The 8333-nt window shown below is 36.5% G+C and overlaps 1 protein-coding gene across 9 annotated transcripts in view; it reads right to left on the bottom strand.

Annotated features, from left to right (window-relative positions):
• The window catches only part of Adamts6 (ADAM metallopeptidase with thrombospondin type 1 motif 6), a 235161-nt gene that overhangs the window by 144006 nt on the left and 82822 nt on the right, over positions 1 to 8333 (bottom strand). The gene's annotated exons all lie outside the window — the stretch shown is intronic.

Below are 8333 nucleotides of genomic sequence, written 5' to 3'. Positions count from 1 at the left end.
TTCTTATTTTGGGCTTGTACCACAGTAAGAGCCAAGATTTTAAGCTCTACTAACTACAAAACAAACAAAAATACTTTGTATATTTATGTTCATTTAAAAAATATTAGTAGTAGGCTGGCGAGATGGCTCAGCGGATAAGAGCACTGACTGCTCTTCCGAAGGTCCTGAGTTCAGATCCCAGCAACCACATGGTGGCTCACACCCACCCGTAATAAGATCAGACGCCCTCTTCTGGTGCGTCTGAAGACAGCTGAAGTAAATTATGCAGGAGCGAGCCCAGCTTGTAGAGGTCCTGAGTTTAACAGCAGTCACACACGTGATGGCTCATGGCCATCTACAGTGTACTCATACACATAAAATAAATAAATTAAAAAAAAAAACTTTAAAAAAATACTAGTAGTGTTGTATTATTGTAAAATGTACACTTAATGTGTTTGGAATTATTCAAAATTTATATTAAGAAAAACATGTATTTTCAGTATTGCTGTAGACAAACCATCTACGTAAGATTGTTAAATTGATTGTTGTTTTATATAAAACAACTTTTATAATATTCATTTTTATTGTTATAATATTTTATAAATTTTAAAGAATATGACAAAAAAAGATATTGTAGGCACTGAAGGGGGGTCTCTGGGAGGAGTTGGGGTACAAAAGGAAAACAAGCCTATGATTTAATTCTACTTACTTAAAATGTTTTAAAAAGTTAACAAATTCAGATAAATTGAAATCATGTATCTTTTCTCATCATAATGCAATAAAACTTAAATCAATTAAAAAAAGTTTGCTTGAGTGACAGATTAACTGCTGAATAAATGTTAGCCATGAGAGAGGAAATTTGAGACTGTGTATGTGTCCCTTAAAAGTGAATGACATTCCCTGAGCCTTGGGTGTGGAAGTGTCTTGTAGCAGAAACTGGTCTCCACAATGCCACATTTTAATTGGTTGTGGGTTTTGGTAGTGGCCTCTGTCTGTTGCCAAGATAAGCTTCCTTGATAAGTCAACTTCACAGGGAAAAACTCAGGAGACTTCAACGCGAGAGGTGGGCCTCCCCGAGGAAAAGCACACCAATTGGTTGTTCAGTGCCAAGTAGCCCTGAAAACAAGTCACAATATAGGGACTGAACAGGTTATATTTAGGCACTTATATGTAAAACAAACACATATATGCATGCAGTAACAGCTAAGAAGAAAGAGGCCATGAGTTCAAGGAAAGTAGGAAGGGGTATATGAAAGGTTTCTGAGAGAGAAAAGGGAAGGAAAAAGTGTTGTAATGAGTTACAATCTCAAAAATGAACAAAAAAGAGTATATGATGTTCTGAAAATATTGGTAACAAAGGAGAAAGGGAAAAGTTTACTCAAAATTCATTGCATCCCTAATCAGAGACCTGGTAGTGGTGGTCTAACTGAGACTATTTATTAAGCTATATGTCTAGAGCTAAGAGAAAGGCTATCATGTATGACAAGACATGGACATAATGCTTTCCTTAAATATCTTATTGTAAATTAAATTATTTTTTCTAATGTTTTCATTTGAAACCATATTAACAGAGCAAAATTTTCTCTCATACGGCAAATATATAACCAAAAAAGATAGACCTTTTAATTTTTTAAAAACATCTATGAAGCACCTTACGTGTAATACCCTGTTTTTCTTCATCTTACATTATATGAATGATTACTTACCAAAAAAATGCAATATATCTTGTACCACAAAAATATGTGCTCTTGATTTTGGTGCACAATTTTTACTATGTTTTTGTGGGGAGATTTGTAAGAGTAAAAATAGTAAACACAACTGTCTGAATATAATCTGCATTATTACATATAGTCTGCTAAAAATGCCACTTTTATATCAAATTCAATGTGCAGAATCCAGATTTATATACATATTGTCATGTTACATAGAAGTAGAAGGATAATTATTTGGGAAGAAGGAGGGAGGGAGGGAGATGACAAGTGGATTAATGAACAGAAGGGCAAGCAAAGGCCAAACACCATGTAAATGAAAATGTCAAGACACATTAACAAGACACATTCACTGGTACACTAACCAAAAACCATATTTAAAAAGTGCCTAGTAGGACTGGAGAGATGGCTCAGTGTTTAAGAGCACTGACTGTTCTTCCAGAGGTCCTGAGTTCAATTCCCAGCAACGCACATGGTGGCTCACAAGCATCTGTAATGAGATCTGATGCCCTCTTCTGGGGTGTCTGAAGAGAGCAATGGTGTACTCATATACATAAAATAAATAAATAAATCTTTAAAAAATGTGCCTAGTTTAAAATTTGCATTTTAAATCTGAAGATAATCATGTTGCTAATACCTCAACCTCACTTTTTGTTAGTGAATAATAGTACTTAATACTGTCAATCACTTAATTAAATGTATATAGTGTATTGAGTACATTTTTTAATTCAGCCACTAAAGAAAAAAAAGTAAATAAATATGATCATTCAGTTATTCAAAAGATTCTAACATCACACGATCAAAGTACTGTTTCTACAGTTATTTAATATGATACAATTGGTTTTTTTTTTTAATGTAACCTTCTTTTCCAGGGATACTAACTCACACCTATAATCTCAGAATTTGTGATGCTAAGCAAGACGACTATTGGGAGTTTGAGGCTATTTTGGAATAAATAGTTTATTCCAGACCAACAATGATAATCCATCTGAAAAACAGATGGGAAGGAAGGAAGGAAGAAAGGGAGGAAGGAAGAAGGAAGAAGGAAGGAAAGAGGAGAAAAAGAGGTAACTTTTAAAATGATGTATTCTAAATTTTTAGAACTATAAAATATCAAAATTAAGTAGTCCCATTGTATCAGAGAAAATTAAAAAGAATAAGATATTCTTTGAATTTTTTCCATTCATGATCTGTCTTTACTTATGACTGATTTTTGCTATGAAACATTTATTGTAATAACTACTCAGTTGTCTACATCTGGCAAATGTTTTTAGATATAGTAGCATTTAAATATAGATATACATGTTTTTACATATAGTAGACACTTGTGAGATAGTTATACTCTGTTCATGTGTTCTTTTTAAAAAGGCTTTGGAATTTTGTTCTATTATATATACAATTTACTAAAGCAAATAATTCAAGTTAGCAAATCTATATAGGAATATATTCAGTGACAGTGGTACCTAGCAAAATTTAGAACCTAAAATCTTTCCAAATGTGCACAAAACAAGTATAAACTAACTCTAAGTTGATCAAAGCTGATGCTTAGATCTCCAAAAGTCCATAAAATCACTGTGATATATTTATACTTATTGTTACTAATATTATGTCTACTAGGAATAAGTCAGGTAGGCTGGAGTGGTATGATATGGCTAAAGATAACACTGCTTGCAAAGACAGAGAAAAATAGATGCAGTAATGCAACTTTTGCAATGATAATTCTCCTCAATTATCATAAATTTATCAGTTATACAAAAATGTTGTTAATTTGGTTTAAGGCAGCTGAAATTTTTGGTCTATTAGTATGATTTTATCTACCTGCAAATTGATTTATTTGTTTTTTTTTTTTTCAGGACAATGAAGGAGAGAGAAAATTTATCAAAGTTTCTAAAGTTGGTAATAATACTTTACAAGGTTTATTTCTGTAGTATACACACCTACACACACACACACACACACACACACACACACACAATTATTCTGAAATCTCAGATACTGAACACTAAAATCATCAAACTGATCTGAGCTATCTTTTGTCATTAATTCCTAAAGTAACACAAACACACACACAAATAAAAATAAAGTGAAAAAAACAAAGTTAAAACCCATTCAATTGCAATAGTGAGTTAAGTTACACTGTACTCATTATCTAGAGCCTGTTCTGTGTGAAAATGTCAGCTACATACAATGAGAAAGAGAACAGCATGATGAACTGCCAATAGACTCAACTGGTGCTAGAAAATCAAAGATGTTATTCTTGTTTTATATTTTAGACTTAGGTCAAACCTAAGACATCCTGTCTCTTTAGTTTAAAAAACTTTGATATACATCCCTAAAAACAAGGAATAGTATTGTGACCTCCTTCAATAGTACTCTGTTTTTATAATTAGACACATTAGACATTTTGTAATACATTGGATGTCTGATTGAATTCTTGCCACCCTTCTTTGACATCCTATTTTTAAACTTGTAAAATCCATAAAAACAACACAATTACTCCTAAGTCTTTTTTCAATTTTTATTGAATATTTTCTTTATTTACATTTCAAATGTTATCCCCTTTCCTGGTTTCCCTCCCTTCCAGAAATCTCCTATCCCATCCTCCCTCCCCCTGCCTCTATGAGGGTGTTCCTCCACACACCCACACACTCCCACCTACCCACCCTCGATTCTCCTATACTGGGGCATCTTTCGAGCCTTCATAGGACCGAGGGCCTCTCTTTCTATTGATGCATGACAAGGCCATCCTCTGCTACATATACAGCTGGAGCCATGTGTACTCCTTTGTTGATGGCTTAGTCCCTGGGAGCTCTGGGGGGTCTGATTTATTGCTATTGCTGTTCTTCCTATGGGGTTTCAAACCCCTTCAACTCCTTCAGTCCTTTCTATAACTCCTCTACTGGGGACCCCGTGCTAGTTCAATGGTTGGCTACAAGCCTCTGCCTCTGTATTTGTAAGGTTCTGGCAGGGCCTCTCAGGAGACAGCCATATCAGGCTCCTTTCAGCATGCACTTCTTGGCATCAACAATAGTGTCTGGGTTTGGTAACTGTATATGGGATGAATCCCCAGGTGGGACAGTCTCTGGATGGCCTTTCCTTCAGTCTCTGTTCTACACTTTATCTCCATAATTGCTCCTGTGAGAATTTTGGTCTCCTAAGAAGGAGTGAAGCACCCACACTTTAGTCTTCCTTCTTCTTGAGTTAATATGTCTTCTTTTCAGCTTTTATTAAGTGCCTTTGATTTATAACTTATATTAAAACTGGACATAGCATAACATAAAGTCTATTATTCCATTTGACAAGAAAACTAATTTCTAATTTTTCACAAAAGTATAAAAATACATTTTTAAAAGGGGTGGATATGGGGAAATGGCTTAGTGTGAAAAGTGCTGACAAGAAGCCAAGTTCAATCTCTAAGGATCTACATTTGTCTCACACTCACAACCCCACCTTAGATAACTGGAAGTCACTACCCAGCCAGCCTAGCCTACATGGCCAGAAGAGACTGCCTCAAAAAGAAAGTAGGCAATACTCAAGGAATGATATCAAGTTTGTTTGAACCTCCATATACTTGGGTGCATACACATGCACATGTGCAAACACACACAGGTACATATACATGCAGAGAAAGAGACAGAGAGAGACAGAGAGACAGAGAGAATCATTATCTAAGACTTGGCCAAATAATCACATTAACATATACTCATTATGAAAATACAAGTTGGGCACAAAACATTACAAACAAATTTTGAAAAGTAGAAAATTATTCACATATCCTAGTCATTCAGAAGGGATTCTTCTTAATGACGAATGATCAAAGATTCTTACAGCAAGGAATCTACAATATATTACCCTATCACTTAAAATTCTTCACCATGATAAAAAGCACATGGTGACACACACTTTTACCTGGGAGGCAAAGGCTCAACAATCAAAGCAGGAAAGTTTACTTGATGCATTCTTACAGCTGCCATTTCATTTCAGGAAGGAGTGTTCTCACTCATTTCCTTGTTTGCTTTGAGGACTTTTACAAGGTGCTAGGGATCAAATATTAAGCTAAAAGCCTTTTACATGCTAGTCAAACTCTCTATCACTAAGCTAGCTCTACAGCCTGTATTTCTATATTTTAGTGGTATGAATTGTGCCAGAGTATGTCTGCTGAGTTAAGCACTAAGATCTTAAAAGTATCTTGGGTATTCTGAACTTCTGGGCTAATATCCACTTATCAGAGAATGCATACCATGTGTGTTCTTTTTGTGATTGGGTTACCTCACTCAGGATGATATTCTCCAATGGATATTAGCCCAGAAGCTCGGAAGACCCAAGATACAATCCACAAATCACAAGAAACTCAAGAAGAAGGAAAACCAAAGTGTGGATACTTCGATCCTTCTTAAAAGGGGGAACAAAATACCCATGGAAGGAGTTACAGAGACAAAGTATGGAGCAGAGACTGAAGGAAGGACAATCCAGAGATTGCTGTACCTGGGAATCCTTCCCATATTCAGTCACCAAACCTAGACACTATTGTGGATGCCAGCAAGTGCTGGCTGACAGGAGCCTGATATAGCTGTCTCCTGAGAGGCTCTGCCAGTGCCCTACTAATACAGAAGTAGAGGCTCACAGCCATCCATTGGACTAAGCACAGGTTCCCCAATGAAGAAGCTAGAGAAAGGACCCAAGGAGCTGAAGAGGTTTGCAGCCCATAAGAGGAACAACAATATGAACCAACCAGTGCTCCCAGGGTCTAAACCACCAACCAAAGAGTACACATGAAGGGACCCATGGCTCCAGCTATATATGTAGCAGAGGATGGCCTAGTCAGTCATCATGGTAGGAAAGGCCCTTGGTCCTGTGAAGAGTAGGGGAATGTCAAGGCCAGGAAGCAGAAGAGCGTGGGTTGGTGAGGATGGGGAGGAGGGAGGGAATAGGGTTGTTCCCACCCCCACCCCCTGCAGGGAAAACCAGGAAAGGGGATATCATTTGAAATGTAAATAAAGAAAATATCTAATAACAAAAATTATCTTAAAAGTAAGTAAAAGGCTTTTTATGAAACAATTTTTCCTGACAAAATAATGGTCTGGCACACACACTAAAATGATGACAGGTAAAAGCATCTTGTCTAGGAGAAGAGGAAGAGAAGAAAGCAATATTGTACTCATCTGGTTATGAGATACAAGTAGTTGTTTGCTTTGTTTTGTTCTTCCTGTCAAATGGTACATTTGAATGAAAGTATTAGCTCTCAATTCTAAGGATTTTGTTAAATTTCCATGTTTCATTTTTGGCACATTTTTCCCATTAATTTATTTATTTTACATCCTAATGTAAACAGCAGCTTTTCCTATATTCCCAATCCTTCCCTCTCCCCTCCCCCTTCTCCTTCAGATATCAACCTGCCTTGGCACATCAAGTTGCAGTAGAACTAGACTCATCTTCTCTTATTGGGTTAAACAAGGCAGCCCAGTTAGGGAAAAGGGGTCCAGAGCAGGCAAAAGTGTCAGAGACAGGCACACTTTCAAACAGGAATTAACTATGAAAGAACATTACTCCAGGTTACTAACTTAAGATGAATGGCCTACATTCTCAGTTATTCTATGGAAAGAATAAACCATTAATCTGTGGACTCTTCCAAAGGACAACACATAGGCCAAATAAATAAAATTTGGAAAGCTTGTGAGGTGGTGAAAGTGTTAATAAATGGCATAAAGAAATAACATTTTTACATAAGCTATGTAAATTTAACAAGGGATCATGGAGAATAGATAGGCAATAAAGAACACTTGTTCTTGCCAAGGACCAGAGTTCAGTTTCCAGCACCCACATGGTTGCTCACAAGCAGCTGTTGCAGGGGATTCAAGGCCTTCGTCTGACATTTGAGTACACCAGACACACAGTGCACATATGTACATAGAGGTAAAACATTAAGGTATATCTAAAAAAAGGAGTAGGATTAAAACAACAAAAACAAAATAAATATGAAAAATGTGTGTGCAAGTGTAGGCACTGGCCTAGGCTAACTGGTGACTGTATAGGATGACAGTGAATTCATACCACATTATTCATCCACTATTTGGTATCTACCTGAACCTTTCAATACAACTGACTCTAGCAGAGCCTATTAAATGTGGTATGGAGCCAGACATAGGCAGGGAGAACTCTGTAAGTCCCAGACCAGCCAAAACTACATTGTGAGATTCAGTCTCAACAAAACAAAGCAGAACAGAACAGAACAGAATAGGTCAGGACACGACACAACATGACACAACACAGACTGGTACGATTGCATAAGATTATGAGTCATTAGTGAGCTAGATTTTGGAGTGAGTTAAAGATGAACTGACTAGTTAGGTTTTTCTTTTGTTCCCTGATGTTTGTTGCAACGGAAACTGGAACACCAATGTTTTAAGGCACTATTATAAAGATATTAGTGACTTATTCTGTCTAAATCTAGTCAGGGTTAAAACTTGCTGGTTACTTGGATTTATATCCAAATCAATTACAATTAGAAAAGAAAAGGAAAAGGAAAAAAAGACAACAAACTGCCTCAAATTTAGTTAGGCCTAAATTTTAAGAGAGAGCAATAGGAAAGGAGGAAGGGAGGAAAGGAGGGAGGGAGGGAGGGAAGAAGGGAGAAAGGGAGGGAGG

This window comes from Mastomys coucha, unplaced genomic scaffold, assembly GCF_008632895.1.
Source record: "Mastomys coucha isolate ucsf_1 unplaced genomic scaffold, UCSF_Mcou_1 pScaffold8, whole genome shotgun sequence".
NCBI classification, from domain to species: domain Eukaryota; kingdom Metazoa; phylum Chordata; class Mammalia; order Rodentia; family Muridae; genus Mastomys; species Mastomys coucha.
Note: the sequence above shows the minus strand (reverse complement) of the source record. Positions and strands in the feature narration are given on the sequence as shown.